This window comes from Lacerta agilis, chromosome 14, assembly GCF_009819535.1.
Source record: "Lacerta agilis isolate rLacAgi1 chromosome 14, rLacAgi1.pri, whole genome shotgun sequence".
NCBI classification, from domain to species: domain Eukaryota; kingdom Metazoa; phylum Chordata; class Lepidosauria; order Squamata; family Lacertidae; genus Lacerta; species Lacerta agilis.
In genome coordinates, this window is record NC_046325.1 from 28101386 (window position 1) to 28121338 (window position 19953).

Sequence of the window (19953 nt, forward strand, 5' to 3'; positions counted from 1 at the left end):
AAAAGTGAAAATCCAGACAGAAAAGTTATCGAGCAACTGACATCAGTTGCCATACGCCCAGGTTTAGCCAATTTCTTCCTGGACAGTGCCTTCGGATATAGTATTCCAGATATGTCGAAGAAATTCCGGGTGTATGGCAACCCTACATGTGATACTGGATTCCAGAGTTTATGCGCAGTGTCTGTCTGCCCTGAATTTTCCAGCATTCACCTTATTTGGCTCTAGTATTATGAGAAAAATTATTTCCTCCTACTTTGCTCGCACCATACACAATTTTGTATCATGTCACACCTTACTTACAATTTTTTTCTAAACCGAAAAACCCGAAGGTATTTCCCCCCCCCCCATACAGGAGTTGCACTAGCCCCTGATTTTGCAGAGCTTTGTATGAGTTGTGATTAGTTACCATGACTAGGATGAAATATTGATTACATTTCGAGTATTTGATTTTTATATGGCAGTGTCATAAGGTAGAACCTACCTTATGAGCTGGGGTAGAATTATAATACCAGATGAGCTCCCTGGCCCCTGCACATTTGAGGAGGAAGCTCATAAATACTGAATTCGTTCTAAGACAAGTTTGGGGGAGTTTGTCTATCACAGGGATTGAGGCTTTGGTTGTGAACCTATCTAATTCACACTTCCATGGCAGACTTTGGCCAGTGCAGCTGAACTGGCCACGCTACCCTAAAAGTGACTCCGCACATTTTCTGAAACAAGACCCCAAATGAAATGCAGCCGTCTTTCAAAATTTACACTTCCTTGAATTTTGAGTTATCCAGTCAAATGATGTGCACAAAAGAGCAAATATTCATGAAAACAATGTGCTACAATGCATTGTATTAGAGGAAATCACTTGGCAAAAGCAGACACACTTGCACATACAAACGCGTATATTAGAAGAAATTCACACTAAAAATGCTGAAGAATTTCCATGAGGGTTGAATGGAAGGGGAATCGCAAACTGATGTTGAAATGTGGAGAACTAGAAAAATGGGGAACCGAGAGGAATTAAAGCCGACATATTAGCCCATCATTACTTTTTAATAATGTATTTATTATTAAATATTTATTTATTTATTTATTTATTTATTTATTTATTAGATAACTGTATTTTCACATGGATAGTATTAGGAATCACGACAGCAAATGCTCTGATACGAGGCCAACCAGTGGGAATGCAAAGGGCAGCTGTAGCACCTGCAGATATTTTTTCTATGATGCCTAATTTTCTAACCCTCCATTTCTTGGAGTTTGTTCTGTGGTGGTTCTTCCTCCTGTGCTTTCAGACACAAGACCCCTGTAATTTCACCTTCCCCCGCCCCCAGTTCCTACACGGCTGAAGGTGCTATTGACATGATGGAGTTGCTAAGAACAGTTAGGAAGAAAATCCCAGTGCGGTTTCTAATTATAAAGCGGCACAGAGAATGGCAAAGCTCTGCAAAGCCTTGTCCAAACAAATTCTGACTTGTCCTCTGCCTTTACAACCGTATTCTCTTATGGTTAAAAGATTGCAAAAGCTGCCAAGCGACACCTTCCTTTCAGTGTCAGCGGATCCCATGTTTTTCTCATGCCCCCTCTAAGCAGGCAGCCCTGTTGCATTTAAGAAATGTGTCTCCTGCACAGTGTCTTCTTACTGTGGTAGGATTTCCTAGGCGGTGAGTGATTTTCAATGGACGAATTGCAGCACAAATCCGTTGTTGGCTTCAGCAGAGCCATGCAACTTGCCTTTAACACCTGTGTTCTGGCAGTGCGGATGTTGGCAGGACCTACAGGAGAGAGTGCGGAGACTGACATAAAGCGTTTGCTCGCTGCTGATGCAAGGCATCACATTTCTGGTTGCCCCCTTTTGTTGCCTAGATGTCAGGAACTGGCTGGACGAAGAGGAGTGGTGAGGGGCATCTATTAAGGAAGCCTCATAGGAGGAATGTTCAGAGCACAGGGGCAGGGCCGGCGCGTCCATTTAGGAGAACTAGGCAATTGCCTAGGGCGCCAAAATGGAGGGGGCACTGGCCAGGCTTGGGCGGGACGGAGGAATGGTTGGCCACTGAAAAAGCAACAGGCATGAGTGAGAGGGAAAAGCCAAGGGCAGAAAGCAGCTCAGACTCAGCACATGAGGCTTCCCAGGAGCTCGCCTGTCCTATTATGTTAAGCTCCCACCCCCCCACCCCCGCCTTAGCTCCAAGGACACAAAGAGCTATGCATGTGGCTGAACAATGAGCAACAGTTGCCTCCCACCATAGTTTACATCTACGTAGGCAGTCTCTGGAGGAGGAGAGGTCTTATGAGGGAGTGGGAAGCAGGAACCGTCAGTCCTGGCAACTGTGCTACGGAAGCTGGTCCTGCCTTGAGATGTCTCTGTGTTGTTTGTTGTTTTCTTGAATAAAGAATCATAGAATCATAGAGTTGGAAGAGACCACAAGGGCCATCCAGTCCAACCCGCTGCCAAGCAGGAAACACCATCAAAGCATTCCTGACAGATGGCTGTCAAGCCTCCGCTTAAAGACCTCCAAAGAAGGAGACTCCACCACACTCCTTGGCAGCAAATTCCACTGCCGAACAGCTCTCACTGTCAGGAAGTTCTTCCTAATGTTTAGGTGGAATCTTCTTTCTTGTAGTTTGAATCCATTGCCCTGTGTCCGCTTCTCTGGAGCAGCAGAAAACAACCTTTCTCCCTCCTCTATATGACATCCTTTTATATATTTGAACATGGCTATCATATCACCCCTTAACCTTCTCTTCTCCAGGCTAAACATACCCAGCTCCCTAAGCCGTTCCTCATAAGGCATCGTTTCCAGGCCTTTGACCATTTTGGCTGCCCTCCTCTGGACACGTTCCAGCTTGTCAGTATCCTTCTTGAACTGTGGTGCCCAGAACTGGACACAGTTTTCCAGGTGAGGTCTGACCAGAGCGGAATATAGTGGTACTATTACTTCCCTTGATCTAGATGCTATACTCCTATTGATGCAGCCCAGAATTGCATTGGCTTTTTAAAATGTCCTGCTCATCTCTGCGTTCAAGTGCTGACCTGAGTCAACAAGTGACATGCTTCCCGCACCTTTCTTTTGAAGGATGGGGCAGGCACAGCACTTAGGGCAGCAAATGGCCAGAGTCCCAAGACTGGGCAAGCAAACGGGCACTGCTCTGGGTGGGTTGAGCTTGCAAGTTTTGTTTGTGCCTGCACTGGCTTCTCTGTGTCCTAGGAGATGGAGCTCAGCATGCAGTTTATTCTCAGTAGCTCTGTTCTCTGAAGCAGGCTCATCACTGACAGGGAAGGAGACGCTGGGAATGGTTGTATGGCAGGCAGGATCTGGTTAGGGGTGTCTGGTGTCCCCAGAGCAGAGCACTCCTCTGCTAGCCTGCTCAGATCCTCCCTGGGTTCCAGCTCACCATTCTCCATGCCATCAACCCCTTCTGAGGCTTCTCCTGCCCCTCTAGGACCCTCTCCCAAGGTTGTCCTGCTCCAGTTCTCTGAGCCCCTCCCATTCTTCCTTGGGAACAGGCCACCCAGTACATGACATCTCCATGGGACTCATGACAGGAAAGCAGGAGATATTATAACTGCTCAAGGACACATTCCACAGAGGCCAAGGCACACAAGGGGGATGCAGATCAAGGCCATTGCAAAGCAAGACTTGAGAAGGAGCTGTGTCCTGGGGAGTGCCCCGTGGGCCAGGTGGAGTGGCATTTGACCCCTGGGTTATGAGGTTCTCCATCCCAGACCTACCTGATTAGCCTTCAGGTGTCAGGCAACCACCTTCTTATTCTTCCAAGCCTTTTCAGGGAGTTCTCTGTCTGCTGTCTTAATTCACGTTTTGTTCAGCTTGTTGTTCTGCTATTGTGTTTCTCGCTTTTTATTCAAATAGTTAAGTAAACCACCCAGGAACCTTTTGTGAAGAAGGGCGGGATATACATTCCGTAAGTCCATAATATACCCTGCTTTTGAAACTCAGAGAGTGCCTCCCCACCCACTATCAGGGATTTCATAAAGGGTTTGATAACAGCGATATGGTAGCTAGTTGACTGATCTCTATCGTTGCCCTTCTCTATCATTTGCAGGCACCTCTATGGGTAGCTTTTTGGTTCCCCCCCTGCTACTGTATTAAGTGCACGGAAACTCCATTTGCCTAGCAATTAGGAGTGGAAGAAAATAAAAGGAAGAATGCTTTACCCCACTGAGATAGGAAGGTAGGAGTGAGACTGCCTGTGGTACTAAGGATATGAGCAAGGGCTCAGCCACCCTCAGCTTCATTCTTTGGCACCATTTTCTGGGTGTTTCTTCCAAGGTCTCCAAGGGCTGGTTTACCTGCAGTAAAACCTCTCGCATGTTGGAATGGCAGAGACCAGCAGTACTGCAATTCCTGCAGCACCGAAATAATAGCTGCTTGTTAGCAGCTAGCGATAAGGCAGAGGATTCAAACCGGGTGAGCAGGATTGTGGGGTGCTTACGTGTCCTTGGTTCCATGAACAGACCCTTTGTTTGAAAATGCTGGCAGCTCAGAAGGAACCCAACCGTCTTCTGTTTTCCAGGCACGATGCATTCAATGCCAACTCAAAATAGGAATAGGGGGTGGGGGTAGTGAATCCAGACACAGACACAGGGCAAACCGGCTTATGCAGGCATTTGGCCGAGGTTGATTCAGACAAAGCGCACCATGGTTTGAGTTTTAGTGGTCAAGGCAGAAAAGGGTTGCTCACTGCGCTTTCTCCTAACACAGGGTGAGTCCAGTTTCACAGCTGAAATGATAGACATGAAAGCCAGCTATCTGAACACAGGCTCAGCCACCAGTCCTGCTTCTTTGTTCTTTCTCTACGCAACCTGTTTGCCCTTTTTATTTTTTAAAAGTGCCACGTGAAGTTACGTGTGTTTATAAATGCATCAGTTGCATAAATTTGTGTGTTTTGTGGCTTTTTTTTTTTTTTAAAAAGAAAAGTTAAAAACTGTCCCAGCACTGTGGGGAAGGAGGGGTTTCTTGGTAACATTACAGAGACAGCCAATCAGCACTGTGCACATCCAGCTGCGGCTGCTACAGCCTTGGGAAAGTGGCTTTTCTGGAGCTGAAACATGAAGAGGAATAGGTGTGTATGGATCTGGGGTGGCGGTCCTTTGGCCACAAGTCCAAATGCCTCCCACCAACTCTCCCTATCTGGCCCCCAGGACTATTCCCCAGTCATACCTCTCAACTGATCCTGCTTTGTACCTCCACGAGTGTTTTTGTCAGGTTGGAAAGTGTTCTTGAGCTTGGGCAATGTCTCTTCCTTGCCTGGATGGAGGGTAGAAAAAGCTTTCGATTGACTGGAGTGAGAGCTCTTTTGAATCCTCCCCTTCCTCTTTGGTCTCTTGTGTTGGTCCAGGAAACTGGCGCTGGAATCCATAGATTGTGGTTGCTGCAGAGGCATTGCACATCGAACTGCAAAGCAGTGGTGTTGTGATCCACACAGCATCACTCTAGTTCTAGAATTGTGGGGTAAGCAGAGCAGACACCGGGGGCATCACTGAAATGACTTGTGTGCCACAAATAAGCTGTGCATGCAGAGCAGTACTGGTTTAAGTTACTACAAGATGCAACAGTGTTGAGCAGAGCCAGTCACATGACTGTAACAACTTCGGAGAGCAGATTCACCTGACCCTGCCCGATAATGTGAAATGTTTTGAGTATAGAGCGGCAATCAGCAGCCTGGGATGCAATCCTTCTCATTCAGATGCAAAGCCAGGCTTGTCAGAACATTGAGTACTGCTTCTAAGCTGTGGAAGAGAAAAGAAGAGTTGACGATTGGGGCCCTAGGCTTATCTCCATCCAAGCATAAAATAAGTGCTTTGACAGGGGAACAGCAGATCTCCTTTTAACAGCAAAAAAGGTGACAGTTGGATGTGGGGGAAGGAAGAGGAAAAGGTGTCTCCATCGTGAGCTTGGCTGAACTTCTGCAGAAAGGAATTTTTCTGTACTGCTCACGGAATTTTTTTTCATGCATCCTCTGAACTACTTGAGAATTTCAGCCCATGCATGGCAGAATTTTTGCAGAAATGGCCCATTTTAATACTGTTTTAGTATGGTTTTCTTCTTGCAGAAGGAAGCAACAGGCTTGGCTTCTGATCTTCTCAGTTTTCTCTTAGCTCATTGCATCCTTCATCTGCCACCAGTATGAACTAACATTGTAGATTCATTCAGTATGAACAAATCTGAAATTTCTCAAAAGGGAATTTTCTGAAATAATTGGTGAGGCTTAATTTGCCCCCTCCCCCCCCAAAAAAACTACTGGAAAGTTCTTTCCCCAAGAATATTTGACAACCTCTTCCAACATTGTTCCATCTGCAAATAGGGTGATATTGGGAGGCCATTTCTACCCAATCCTGTCTCCAGCAGCTCTTTCTAGGTGCAGTAGCATTAGGGCTTGGAAATAAAGCAAACAGGTTCCAAAAAAAAAAAAATCTATGGGAAGGTAAAAACAAAGACCAAAACCCCAACAACACCCTTGTCTTCAATGCATTCTTTTCTGGGCAGATTACAAATAATTTCTGTGGGGAGAGAATAAAAAATGCTTGTCTTTTATACATAGTTTTATGGGCAAAACAACAACAGCCACCTACAACCACACTAGCAAATAGTCTCTCTCTCTCTCTCTCTCTCTCTCTCTCTCTCTCTCTCTCTCTCACACACACACACACACACACACACATGTTGCTGTTCTTCAAGGTTCTAGCCAGCCATGCTGAGCTCCATGATACCGGTACTCAATTTCATTCCTCCTGTTTTTCTATTCCCCCTCCTCCCACCAACAGCCATTAATCATCCTGTGCTCACTGAGCATGCTCTGTCCTTATTGGAATGCTTTGGGTCCCTCTCCCTTTGGGCTTTCATTCTCCCTAAATATTGTTTTTTTTCTTCTGCAAACCCTGGAGTTCCCCCAAGCCTGCTGATACCTCCCGCTTTTGAGTGGCTGGGTGATACTATTTTGCCTACATAAGAATCCCTCCTCAGAGAATGGTTTGGCTGCTAGTACAGTGTTTGTGAACGTGGCTCAAGAGAACAACTGCAGGAAACAAACAGGTTTTTCTTGGTGCCTTGGGGCCACTTAACATATTACTGATCTGGAGTGATTGAGACATGCAGAGAGAGATAACAGGTTGAGGGTGGAACAGCACATTATGATAATTTCGGGACAGATGCCAAAAACTAGCAGCCTTGAGTCAAGTTCTGTATCTTCATTACTTGTAATAAAATGTACCTGGTCTTCCTGACATCCTGACCTCTCATGTCATTGACTGTTTGTGATAACATGTGGTTCCACACTTATTTTGGGACTGTGTGGCTTATAGCAACTGACCTGCTTCCAACGGTGGAGGGAGAACCAAGCCCTCGTAACTAGGAGCCATGTTCCCACCAGACAGATAAATTGGCCTAACTGATGGACGATCATATGGGACAAAATTTGCTTGCGTACTAAGAGCCTTTTCGAAGGAATTATTATACTGCATCAGAAGGAGTTTATATGGTGACATTAGCTCTGTTTCCATTCTGCTGAAACTAATGCCATTAATTACAAGCAACAACCATTTTTGGTGTGTCCAATTATCATGTGCCCGCGCACATGCGCACTGCGTTAACCCCAGAAGTGGCTGGAGAAAGGGGCATAACGGGGGTGGGATGAGGGTGGAGAAGACTTATGTGCTGACATGTTGGGAACTCACCCCCTGCACAAAGTGGCCGTTGCCTGTACGTAATTAATTTCAGTGCATTTCAGTGGGAGGGAAATGCCAAAAACAATGCGGAAAATGACGTAATTTTCTATACAGTATATCATTTGCGGACTAAAACAACAATAGCAAATATTGCTCATAGTCTACCGATCGTACTTGCTTGTGTGGTTTCTGTTCTTGGCCTCAGCAAACACTCAGGTTGTGGCAAATTCTGCTCCCATTACCGTTTCCAAAGAAATTCTGCAACATCCTTACTCCTCGCCCTGTTGGAGTAGGAAATGTTTCTTAAGAGGCCTTCTTGACCTTTCCAATCACAATGACTGTGACAATTGTCACTTAATAAGGCACTTGCCTCTTGGCTGCCTCCCTTCCTGTTTATAGTCCCACACTATCCCTTGGGCAGTTGTAGCAATTGCTTTCATGGGTGGTTATCAAAAAGGAAGAAACAAACAAAAGAATTTTAATGGGTTGCTTTTCCAGTTTATTTTAATGAACTTGAGAGCAAAGTGAGTCAGTGTGGTGAAGTGGTTAGAGTACTGGGCTTAGAACAGACAGACCCAGCTTCCAAACCTTGTTTATCCACAAGGCAATTCTTGGTGACCTTCGTCATGCCACTAACCAAACTCGCAGGATTGTTACGAAGATAAATCATTTGTCACTCTGAGTTCGCTCTGGAAAGAGTGGCATGGAAAGATAATTTACAAGTACATATTTCTGGACCACGTGTGAAATGCTGTTTTAATCTCCAGTCATACAAGACCAGTTCCAGTGGTACCTTGGTTCCCGAACAGCTTAGTTGCCAAACAAATCAGCTCCCAAATGCCGCAAACCCGGAAGTAAGTGTTCCGGTTTGTGAACGTTTTTCGGAAGCCGAGCGTCCGACGTGGCTTCTGCTTCAGTGCAGGAAGCTCCTGCAGCCAATCAGAAGCTGTGCTTTGATTTTCAAATGGTTTCAGGAGTTGATCGGACTCCCAGAACAGATTAAGTTCGAGAATCAAGGCACCACTGTACTGATCTTGAAGACTTATGTGTTTTATAAAGCTAGAGGCAGGTAGAGTGCTTGTGGAATGCTTATTACTCGTAAAAGTTCATAGATTTAGATCATTAGCCAAGGAACGTTTTCAGTTTAGTATTTGGGGGCGGAATTCATATCTAATTTGTAACATTTGGCAAGAATTTTTAAGGTTCAGAGCAGATTCTAACGTACACCAAGAGAACAACTTGATAACTCTTGAAGAGGGAAGGGTGCATGGCATGTGTTTCATGATGAGGTGTTGTCCCTGTACAAGATAAACAGAGATAAGCTCAAGGGAGGCTTTGAATCCTTCCCAGCAAGTCCAAACAACCTGCACAGTATATGAATGGAGATAATTCCATAATTACCCTAGAAAAAGAATGAAGTCATGAGAACGTCTTACAGGCAGGTGACAGCCAAGGAAGAGGGGGGGGGGGGGAAGAGGCTGTTATGTGCTTGCCAGTAGGCACGGATATGAAGCAATTAGTAAAGCAAAAAAACAAAGGGAGTGGGGGAACCCAACAAATCGACTTATTAGGGCCTGGTTTGCACTAACACAGATCCATGGCTTACACCAGGGACTTATTTAGGGAGTGAGAAGAGCCTAACTGCATCAAGCCAAAGGTCCGTTCAATCTAGCATCCTGTTCTCATAGTGACCAACCAGATACCCATGGGAAGCTCACAAGCAGCAGCTGAGCACAGCACCCACCCAAGCTTCTGTTTACCTTGAGAGTAGGTGGGAAATGGCCTTCTTTGTGGTGGCACCTTTGATTGCGGAACGTCCTGAGAGCTGTATAGGATGAAGACCCTTTTATTGTTCAGTCCTTCAATTCAATTTGATCTGTTTTGCCCTTTTAATGTGTGTTGTTTATGCCATTCATTTAGATTTTGCTGCTTTTAGTATACTTTAGTGTACATTCATTTTGGTTTATTGTGCGTTTGATGTTTCGTAACCTGCCCTGGGAATTTTTTGATCAAAGGTCAAGGTATAAAAATCAGGGACCGAGAAGCCTGCTGTGCCCCGCCCCCCAGATGTTGTGGGACTCCAACTCCCATAAGCCCCAGCCAGCAGGGCCCATAATCTGGGATGGTGAAAAGTAGAGTCCAGCAACATTTGGGGGTGGGGGTGGGGGCAGTACAGATTCCGTGTCCCTTGTAGAAATCCTCACAATAAATAAAAGAACAACCATATAATAAATAGGATAGCCAGAAGAGGAAGTTCCGTATCAAAAATAGAAAATCATCAACAGAAATACTCTTCCACTTCAGCACACCAGGTGTTTCCACACTTATTTGCAATCAAGGAAAAGGCTTACCAGGAATTATTCTCTGCCTTTGACTCCAATACAGTTTGATGCATTTCCAGCCTCTCTCAATGTTATCCACACCCTGCATAGCTCCTGTAACTGCTTTGCTTGTGCCTGTGCCTTGGAATTTGAGAGAGTTTGCGATATTTAGCTTGCACAATCCTGTCGGACACAATTAAATGACAGAGAGACTTAGACTTCTTTTCCTTTCAGGTTTAATGATTAATTAGCAGAAACAATGCTCTGCAGCAAATGCTAGGTTACAGGGCTTTCTCTCTCACCCCCCCCAAGCTGGAACTCGCCGGAACCGAGTTCTGGCTGGCACCTCTCAGTTGGGTGCCATTGCCATTATAAGAGAACAAGGGAGGTGTTTGTGGTGAGTACTGGCAACTCTTGTTCTAGATAAATAGCACTGCTGGGTTAGCCTTAAAAACTTCCTCCCCTGGTACTGACTAAGCCAATCTTTGAGGTTTTCTGAGGGGATCCTTGTAGTCATTTCATGACCAGAAGTTGTCAACCTTCCTTTTTTTTTTTTTTTTTGCATTGGCAAATGGCCATAGCTGTCAACTTTCCCTTTTTTTTGCAATGGGAAACAGCGCTGGAATAAGGGAATTTCCCGCCAAAAAAGGGAAAGTTGACAACTATGCCAGAAGATTGCCTCTTCTGGAAACAGACCCTCTCAGCAATAGAGTAGTACCCACCTTTGGGAATGGTCTCCCTCAGGTAATTCATGAGGTAGCAGCACCTAGTGTCTTTAAAACACCTGTTTAAGACATTTGTGTTTACCTAAAACTTCCTGGACCGTGAACCTCAATTTTTTTGTTTGTACACTGTATGGAAGCTGTACGCCGGCTCCCTCGGCCAGTAAAGCGAGATGAGTGGCACAACCCCAGAGTCGTCCACAACTGGAACTAATGGTCAGGGGTCCGTTTACCTTAATGGGATGCGGGTGCCGCTGTGGGTTAAACCACAGAGCCTAGGGCTTGCCAATCAGAAGCTCGGCGGTTCGAATCCCCGTGACGGAGTGAGCGCCTGTTGCTCAGTCCCTGCTCCTGCAAACCTAGCAGTTTGAAAGCATGAAGTGCAAGTAGATAAATAGATACCGCTCCGGTGGGAAGTTAAACGGTGTTTCCGTGCGCTGCTCTGGTTCACTAGAAGCGGCTTAGTCATGCTGGCCACATGACCTGGAAAAGCTTCTGTGGACAAACGTTGGCTCCCTCGGTCAGTAAAGCGAGATGAGCACCGCAAAACCAGAGTCGTCCGCGACTGGACCTAATGGTCAGGGGTCCCTTTACCTTTAAGACTTCCTGGACTGCGAACCTCAATTTTTATGTTTGTACGCTGCTAGTTTTGAACTGTGATACACAACTGTGTTTTGCTTTTATCTTGGCTTTAGGAGATTTTATTCAGTAGTATATAAAAACTGTATAACCAAACCAACCAACAAACCAGTAAATAAACTCCAACCGCCAGCTCAGCACACGTCACCACAGCACTTTATTTGTCATGAGGGCATTCGCCCAGCTTTCCATTTTGACACACAAATGCTGGGCCAAATCTCTGGTTCTTGCCATCAAAGGGTCCATCAGTTGCCTCAGGGACTGTAGATCTGACAACCCGATACACTTCCCAGCCAAAACAGAGTGGACTCTGCACTGCGGCGCCCTACCAAATACGACACCACGGTCAGAGCAGTAAATAACTCCAGTCTAAAGAAAAAAAATGTCATCCTGACACCCTGCTACTCATTATGACTTGAATCCAAGAAAGTCAATGCACAAGTAGAGTGGCTTCCGTTCATGCAACAGAACTTTGGCTCCATCTGCACCCCACACCAGTGGCATGCGATCAGTGGACTTGGGGGGCTAGGCTAGTCCCCAGAGGCAGAGGCATAGCAATGTCAGGTGGTACCCGGTGTGGATTTTTTTTTGTCACCCTCCCCCCCATTGAAATTATTAAAAGAGGGTAAAATTAGATACTTACAGCTGCAGGTGTTATTTTCTAGTTTATTTACTTAACATTGTGAGCATAAGCACTTAAAACCACCCCCCAACTTTGTTCTCACACCCCACCTCTCCTGTGCGTTCCAGGGTTTGGGTCCTGAGTTGAGGGAGCTTTTGCTTCTCTCCTTCCCTCCCCCCTCCACTTGTTTGCTCACCTGCCTCCTTCCCATCCTCTCCCTGCCTGCTTCCTCCAGCAGCCCAGAAATGTGGGGCAATGGTGCACTGCCCGCCCACGACGCCCAAGCCTCCCCCGAGCTGTCAAAACAAATGGGGAAGGCCTCTTCAAAGCAGCACATCTCCCCCCTTCCCCCGATGGCTCAGGGTAGGCTTGGGAGTCACGGGCGGGCAGTGCGCCAAATCTCACCCCCCTCAGTGATGACACCCAGGGCGGTCCTCCCCCACCCCCCTTCCTACACCTTTGCCCTTCCAAATTTGCTCCAGAGGGTTGAGAGAAACCCCAGAGAAGTTTTTTTGGGGGGTGGCGGCGGCTGGGAATATGCAGGGGAGGAGAAGGGGAGGAGAAATTCTATTGTGTGAGTGAAAGTCATCCTACTTTTGCAATGACTTCGTTAGATACAACCCTCTGCCTTCTTTTTTTCAAAAATGTATTATTTGGGATTTTCAGAGACTTTTATTTCATTGTTCAAGACCTTTTGTGTAACATCTGTGTACGTTTTTGCAGCCTCTGACCCCTCTCTCCCATGACTACTCTCCTCCACTCTCTGGCCGCCATTCCTCTACAGCTGCTAGCCATGTTGGCCTGCTCTGCCTCTATGGTCGGAGGCAGCAATGCTTCTGAATACCACTTGCTGGAAACTACAGCGAGGGGAGAGCGTTCGAGACCTGCTTTGTGGCTTCTCATGGGCATGTGATTGGCCTCCGTGAGAACAGGATGCTGGACTAGATGGGCCATTGGCCAGATCCAGCGGGTTCCACTTATGTTCTTATGTTAAGGGAACGTGACCCACCCTCCATTCCAGTAGCTGAAGGCCTCCGGTGAAAAGAGGTGAAACCACACATTGTGTGTCAAATGAAAACAAACCACCCTGAAAATTGCCTGCACAAAACAACCACCACCAACAGCCACCATTGTGTAGGAAGGCTGGTTGCTCCTCCTGGCTGCTGGTGTTACACAAATGGGCCGTGCTGTTGTGCAATTTCTATTCATGCGGCTAAAGGTAAGCATCGCTCCTAACGTTTCCAGCTCTCGTCCAAATATGTAAAGGGCTTAACTGTATACAGAGTTGCTCAGGAACCGGAGAGCCAGTGAGTGATTCCATTGTCCTACCTGCCACGGGTTTGAAAAGCACCCAGCAAACTGTGGAACTGTTTTGTCTTAATGGCTTCTCCTACACCTCCACCCTTTGGCAAAAGGAGAAGCCAGCTAAACACAAACAGTTTGAAGGGTGGCTGTCAACATCTCAGGTCCGCCTTGGCCATCAGACAAATGCATGTTGCTGATAAAGGCAGTGGCACCTCACGGAAGCGGTGTCTATGAATGGTTATTAGCCACAAAGACTATGTTCTCACTTGTACCAACCTTATGTATGCTTGTGAAACATGGACCACTTGTAAATGCCACCTCCAACTCCTCGAAAGATTCCATCAACGGTGTCTCCGAAAATTTTTACACATCACCTGGGAAGACAGGCGAACTAATGTTAGTGTACTGGAAGAAGCAAAGGTCACCAGTGTTGAAGCAACGATTCTTAAACTTCAACTTTGTTGGACTGGTCATGTTGTGCGGATGCCTGATGATCATTTTCCAAAGCAACTACTCTACTCTGAACTTAAAAATGGAAAGTGTAATGCTGGTGGTCAACAAAAGAGGTTCAAAGACTCTCTCAATGTAAATCTAAAAAAAATGTAGTATAAACACCGACAACTGGGAAACGCTGGCCCGCGAGTGCTCCAATTGGAGAACAGCCTTTGCCAAAGGTGTCATGGGCTTTGAAGATGCTCGAACTCAGGACGCAAAAGAGAAATGCATTAAGAGGAAGGCACGCTTGGTAAACCCTCACCATGATCAATTTCCACCTGGAAACCTTTGTCTCCATTGTGGAAGGACGTGCGGATCCAGAATTGGCCTCCACAATCACTTACGGACTCACTTTTAAAATTGTGTTTATGGAAGACAATCTTACTCGGCTACGAGTGATCGCCAAAGAAGAATTAGCCACAAAGGCCATGTTCTCACTTCTCAGCTGAAGAGGGGAATGAATGATTTGAATTCTGGTTGTTTGGAATCACAAGTAGGTAGGGTGCTGTTGTACTTAGGTCTTGCTTGCTGGTTTTCCACAGGCATCTGGTTGGCCAACATGAGAAAAGAATTTTGGACTAGATGGGCCACCAGGCTGATCCAGCGGAGCTCTTTGTTATGTGCTCATCCAGCAGCAATTCCACACAAGAGAAACCTCCTTGCACAAAGTCTGGCCCATCCCCTGGCACTGAAGACAAAAGGGCATCCTATTGATGCCAAGCTCTGGATTATATTGCAAGCTATGCTGGTCATTGACTGTAATAAAGTGATTGATTGATTGCAGCCCATGGCTAATTCTCACCATGTCTGCACTGGTGCAAATCCAGGAATTCTAGCTAGATATTTTCATTTCATTTTCATTTATTATATTTCCATGCTGCTTTTCACTTGCATGAGTCACATCCAATGAATAACAACATAGTAGAAAATAAAAAGAGAAAAGAAGAAGAAGTGTGCATGCACACGAAAGCTCATACAGTACCAATAACAAACTTAGTTGGTCTCTAAGGTGCTACTGGAAGGAATTTTTTAATTTTTAATTTTGTTTTGACTATGGTAGACCAACACGGCTACCCACCTGTAACTAGAACATAGTAGAACATTGCAATTACAGCACAAACCATATAAAATAATTAACAAATCATCATTAAAACAACCACCTTCTATAAAACACTGCTAACAAAACAACTTTAAAAACGGGCTAAACAGTACAACCACAAGAAGAGTCATATTCTAAAAATTCACAAAGCATTACAGCACTCCCGATCCCCCAAATATATTAACAACATTAACAAACTAACAACCAAAAGCAAAGTAAGCACTCATAGTCTTACACTCAGTTCATTAAAATACACATTAACATTTGTGTGTGTGTGTGTGTGTGTGTGTGTGTGTGTGTGCTTCTTAGAATGTCTGGTGAATTTCCTGGGTTGCCAATTACACATTGCCAAAAAGGGGCACATTTCCCCCCAATTGCAATGAAATTAAGGGGGGAAGGCTTAAGCCTTGCAATGCAACAATCTGGTCTCTTTCATCACTAGGCATAGCCTCGACTGATGTGACCTCATTCAGGTTTGCTCTACTTCCTGCTAGGGACCTGTTCCTTTCCAGATTCTTGTCAACTTACATTTGTGGAACCAGTCATCCTTGCTGGTGTGGTCCAGTTTGTCAATTTCTTGGAATGTCTCAAAGTCCAAATCAGACACCTACTCTATCCTGTTTATCTACACCAGCTGGAAGCTGTTCTGACACTTTGTAGTTGCTGGTCCAGGAAAGCTTTCCCCTGTGTGCATGGAACATCCAGGGGTTCTCTGAACTGCTTTTTGAGAGATCTTTAAGTTGTTCGGGCTTCCTTTACTTGTTCTGTTGGTCCCTAGTTACCACGGGTATCTGCTAGAATTGTTGCTGTTCTGTCCAGCTTGACTCAGACACTTAAACACAAACTTACCTCCCAAGAGAATAACTCCGTCCCTCCGCCCTTTAGGCAGCGTTGAGAAGTTCAGAGCAAATGGACAACATTTCACAACGTTTATATCCCACTGGATTGCATTTAAACCCCCTAAGCAATTTACAAGGAATTTTAAGATGATCGGTACACAGTTGGAACATCTGGAAATAATGAAAATTAAAAGAATAAAGGAGATTTTAGCACATCAACATCTATGTGCCTGGATAGGTTTGCTTAAACAAAAATGTGTTAAGCAGGTGCTGGAAAAGATTGCAGCAAAGGTGCCCGACAAAAGATGTACAGTTCCCAAGTGTAGGTGCCACCACACTAGAAGATGGATTTATTATGACACAGCTGGTTTGGCACCTGTGCAGTGCTGGTTCTGCACATGGAAGCGGCTGAGGTTTCCCATCTCCAGTGCCGGAATTATGTATAAGCTAAACAAGCTATAGCCTAGGGCCCTACTCTCTTGGGGGCCCCCCAAAAATTTAAAGGAATAAACCTGGATGTACATTTCCAAAACATAAGACAAAAAACAAATAAAATAAAACCTACATACATCAACAGTGTTTTGTGTTGTGTGGGCTCCTGTGATGTAAGTAATGGGCCCTGCCTGCTAGCCTGCTCCCTAAAATATCACTGGTTTGCTCCTTTCTATATATAGGGTGACTACATTCTGCATGGACTGGTTGCATTGCAACGTGCAAATGGCTTTAGATATCTATTAGGTACATAAATTACCATATAGCATATATTCAACACAAAAACAGCGACAATTTGTTGTTGACAAAGGACAGCTGGACATATAAAGGGCCCCATTACCTTCAGTAGCTTGGGGCCTCATCAAACCTAAATCCGGCCCTGGCCATCTCTGAGTTATTCTGTGCTGACTTTCCTCCATGCTGCTGTGAGTACAGCAGCCATGAGCAACTGATGCCACTCTCCCTTGGATCATGTCCAGACTTCCTGTTTATTTATAATTCATTCTGTTTCGTTTGCACAAAGCTTGGGACTGAAGTTAGACTAGTTAGGAGCTAGTGTGGAGTAGTGGTTAAGAGCGGTGGACTCGTAATCTGGTGAACCGGGTTAGATTCCCTGCTCCTCCACATGCAGCTAGTCACACTTCTTTGAAGCCTCTCAGCCCCTCACCTCACAGAGTGTTTGTTGTGGGGGAGGAAGGGAAAGGAGAATGTTAGCCGCTTTGAGACTCCTTCGGGTAGTGATAAAGCGGGACATCAAATCCAAACTCCTCCTCCTCCTCCTCCTCCTCCTCTTCTTCTTCTTCTTTGTTGGCTGGGTATTGAGAACATCCGTTCTGATTCATTGGGGAGACATTGCATAATGTTGTGCCCATCCAATGTTACTCTGCCTATTGCCAGGAATTTCCCTGCCACTTTCCTAACAGCAAAAAGGCAAATTCTGGGACGGTTCTTGTCACGCAAGAACACCAAATCAACTATAACAATGGCAAGCTGAATTTTCCTGCAGCAGATAGAATCCCCCACAAAAAAAGGATAACAGTCCAAAGGCACACTTGATGTGGATTGGCTTTCATCACATGACACATTGCAAGTGTGACTGCTGCATGTTTATAGGCACTCAGTTTACTTTGGACATGAAAAAACCTAGAGAAATCCTTTGTGAATTCTTAGAAGATGACTTTTCTTTTGGTTGTACTGTTTAGCCTATTTTTTCAAGTAGTGTTTTTATAGAAGGTGATTGTTTTTACTCATGCACACCCTTTTGCATGCAATTTCCCCAGACATAAGACAGTTTGTATGCTGTGCTCACTATTCTTTCATTTTTTCCCTGCAGATTTTCAACAATAAATACTTTTTTTAAAAAATACTGTTTGTTTAGCAAACTGCATTGCAAAATTCAGAGAAGTGCAAATTTTGAAGGATGTCTGTCTTCTGGTTCTCATCTTGTTCTGGAAAGTGCAGATTTGATAGATTCACCTATAATTAGGAACCAAATCAAATCCCCCCCCCCCACATCCCTAGTGACTAGATGGGGAAAGGGGAAAGCCTGTGGTGGTTTCGTCAAGGAACCCATGACCACTTGTTAAATTAAAGCTGGTTTAAAAACCTTGAATTCCAGTCTTGGGCAAGAGAATCCCTAGGCTGGATTTCTCACCCAGTTGTCACAATTAGCAGTGGGATATCCTGCCTGCCCCCAGCTACCCATTCATAGACCTGATAGCCGTGTCTTCCAGGTGATGGAACAAACTACATGGTTTTCCTACTGCTTAGCACAAGCTGAATAGCACTTTTGCTCCACCTTGTGGTTACATGTCAGTACTGGACGCTACCTCGGGAAATTTATTCATGGAGTCCTTATTTTCCTTTGATAACCCCTCATTCCAAGATATAGTTTCTTTCTGTGGCCGCGTGCATCGGATTACAAGCAACCTACAAGTCAGACGTGGGTGGGAGGCGATTTGGCTGTAATCGCGCCCGTCATTTTACTGATGCACCCATGGGAAGCATTGGTTTGGTGACATTTTTGGAGGCAAAGGAAATGGGAACTGCATTCACAGAGTCATGTACAGTTGGAAGGGACCACAAGGGTCATCTAGTCCAACCCCCTGCAATGCAGGAATCTTTTTGCCCAACATGGGGCTTGAACCCATGACCCCGAGTCTCGTATTCTACTGACTGGGCTCTCTCTCTCTCTCTCTCTCTCTCTCTCTCTCTCTCTCGTGTGTGTGTAACAGCATGAGAAATAATGAGAGAGAGAGGGAGAGAGGAAAGTCAGGTTAGGAAGAAAAATTATATATCATATTTATTTATAATAAAATTTATATCCCAGCAAAACAGGCAGAAAGCAGAAGTGATGTATAGCAGGGATGGGGAACCTGTGATCCTTCAGATGTTGCTGGTCTGCAGTACTCTTCATCCCTGACCGTTGGTCATGTGAACCAGGGCTGCTGGGCATTGAGAATCCTGCAATATCTACAGGGCCAAAGCTCCACATCCCTGATTTTCAGGTATAGATGGAGAGGTTTTACAACACAATCCTATGCATGCCTACTCAGAAATCAGCTGCCTTTTTTCAGCGAGGCTCCCTCCACACTTCCCTTGGAGCAAACACATTGAAGGCATGCATAGACTTACTCCAGAGCAGATGGAAATTGGATAGCATGGTTAGTTGTATGTTTCAACATTTTGGTTTTATGGTTTTATGCCAACCTACTCGGTATATTTAAAGTCATAGATTAGCCATAACATTCTGAAAACCACAGCGCGCTGATGAGATATGAATTAAAGTAAACACCACTGAGGTTTTTAGGTTATAGGGTATATGAAGTCTCATCATAGCTGTCAACTTTTCCCCTTTTTTAAAGGGAAATTCCCATATTCCGAATAGGATTCCTCGCAAGAAAAGGGAAAAGTTGACAGCCATGAGTCTTGTGAGGCGCATTTAAGATTGCTGGGTTGCATCAACGATCCATCTATTCCAAGGCAGTCAGTTATATATTATTATTTCACATGTTCCAGGCAAAGGTCTTGGTTCAAGTTCAAGCATTGAATCAGACCCTCCTGCAGTTGAAAGTGTACCTATTATCCTGTAGCCAAAAGTAGTATGACTTATAACGAGACTTCAGGACACTGGGTGGATCTACACACAGGGAAATAATCGCTATAAATAAGTCAGAAATTAAATTGTTATAACGAAGGGGGGGGAACCAATGCTATGTAAAATCACAAAAAATTGCTCTCCAGACCATCTGGTGTTGCAGGCTTATAACACATTCAAAGCACTGTTTTTTTAACTAATGTACCTGAGTCCACTGATTCCAGTAGAACTGCAAGGACCCCGAATTTTTCTTTAAAGTTTAGTAAGACCACTAGAAGTTGCTCACTAGAAGGACAGATCCTGAAGTTGAGGCTCCAGTACTTTGGCCACCTCATGAGAAGAGAAGACTCCCTAGAAAAGACCCTGATGTTGGGAAAGATGGAGGGCACAAGGAGAAGGGGACGACAGAGGATGAGATGGTTGGACAGTGTTCTCGAAGCTACTAACATGAGTTTGGCCAAACTGCGGGAGGCAGTGAAGGATAGGCGTGCCTGGCATGCTCTGGTCCATGGGGTCACGAAGAGTCGGGCATGACTGAACGACTGAACAACAACAAGACCACAACACAGATGAGAGATGTTGTGTCTGCACTGTGACAGAAACGGTAGTTTCATGGATCCGATTATGTGTACTTTAGTCCG